Genomic DNA, 2,198 nt, shown 5'->3' on the forward strand with positions numbered 1-2,198 from the left:
CTGAGGGGAAAAACAACTGAGGAGAGTTGGCAGTTTTTCAAAGGGACACTATTAAGGGCCCAAAAGCAAGCTATTCCGCTGGTTAGGAAAGATAGAAAATGTGGCAAAAGACCACCTTGGCTTAACCATGAGATCTTGCATGATCTAAAAAATAAAAAGGAGTCATATAAAAAATGGAAACTGGGACAGATTACAAAGGATGAATATAGGCAAACAACACAGGAATGCAGGGGCAAGATTAGAAAGGCAAAGGCACAAAATGAGCTCAAACTAGCTACGGGAATAAAGGGAAACAAGAAGACTTTTTATCAATACATTAGAAGCAAGAGGAAGACCAAAGACAGGGTAGGCCCACTGCTTAGTGAAGAGGGAGAAACAGTAACAGGAAACTTGGAAATGGCGGAGATGCTTAATGACTTCTTTGTTTCGGTCTTCACCGAGAAGTCTGAAGGAATGCCTAACATAGTGAATGCTAATGGGAAGGGGGTAGGTTTAGCAGATAAAATAAAAAAAGAACAAGTTAAAAATCACTTAGAAAAGTTAGATGCCTGCAAGTCACCCGGGCCTGATGAAATGCATCCTGGAATACTCAAGGAGCTAATAGAGGAGGTATCTGAGCCTCTAGCTATTATCTTTGGAAAATCATGGGAGACGGGAGAGATTCCAGAAGACTGGAAAAGGGCAAATATAGTGCCCATCTATAAAAAGGGAAATAAAAACAACCCAGGAAACTACAGACCAGTGAGTTTAACTTCTGTGCCAGGGAAGATAACGGAGCAAGTAATTAAGGAAATCATCTGCAAACACTTGGAAGGTGGTAAGGTGATAGGGAACAGCCATCATGGATTTGTGAAGAACAAATCACGTCAAACCAATCTGATAGCTTTCTTTGATAGGATAACGAGCCTTCTGGATAAGGGTGAGGCTGTGGATGTGGTATACCTAGAATTTAGTAAGGCATTTGATACGGTCTCGCATGATATTCTTATTGATAAACTAGGCAAATACAATTTAGATGGGGCTACTATAAGGTGGGTGCATAACTGGCTGGATAACCGTACTCAGAGAGTTGTTATTAATAGTTCCCAATCCTGCTGGAAAGCCATAACGAGTGGGGTATCGCAGGGGTCTGTTTTGGGACCGGCGCTGTTCAATATCTTCATCAACGACTTAGATATTGGCATAGAAAGTACGCTTATTAAGTTTGCGGATGATACCAAACTGGGAGGGATTGCAACTGCTTTGGAGGACAGGGTCATAATTCAAAATGATCTGGACAAATTGGAGAAATGGTCTGAGTTAAACAGGATGAAGTTTAACAAAGACAAATGCAAAGTGCTCCACTTAGGAAGGAACAATCAGTTTCACACATACAGAATGGGAAGAGACTGTCTAGGAAGAAGTACGGCAGAAAGGGATCTAGGGGTTATAGTGGACCACAAGCTAAATATGAGTCAACAGTGTGATGCTGTTGCAAAAAAAGCAAACCTGATTCTGGGATGTATTAACAGGTGTGTTGTGAGCAAGACACGAGAAGTCATTCTTCCGCTCTACTCTGCTCTGGTTAGGCCTCAGCTGGAGTATTGTGTCCAGTTCTGGGCACCGCATTTTAAAAAAGATGTGGAGAAATTGGAAAGGGTCCAGAGAAGAGCAACAAGAATGATTAAAGGTCTTGAGAACATGACCTATGAAGGAAGGCTGAAAGAATTGGCTTTGTTTAGTTTGGAAAAGAGAAGACTGAGAGGAGACATGATAGCAGTTTTCAGGTATTTAAAAGGGTGTCATAAGGAGGTGGGAGAAAACTTGTTCACCTTAGCCTCTAAGGATAGAACCAGAAGCAAATGGTTTAAACTGCAGCAAGGGAGGTCTAGGTTGGACATTAGGAAAAAGTTCCTAACTGTCAGGGTGGTTAAACACTGGAATAAATTGCCGAGGGAGGTTGTGGAATCTCCATCTCTTGAGATATTTAAGAGTAGGTTAGATAAATGTCTATCAGGGATGGTCTAGATGGTATTTGGTCCTGCCATGCGGGCAGGGGACTGGACTCGATGACCTCTCGAGGTCCCTTCCAGTCCTAGAATCTATGAATGTATGAAAAAAACACTGTTCTCCACCCCCACCCAGGTTGGCCAGGGAGGCGGCTCTAGCAGGGGGGGCAGGAGGGATTCTGGCAGCAGTGAAGTGGGTTGAGGGGAAGT

Source organism: Chrysemys picta, unplaced genomic scaffold, assembly GCF_011386835.1.
Source record: "Chrysemys picta bellii isolate R12L10 unplaced genomic scaffold, ASM1138683v2 scaf32, whole genome shotgun sequence".
NCBI classification, from domain to species: Eukaryota; Metazoa; Chordata; order Testudines; family Emydidae; genus Chrysemys; species Chrysemys picta.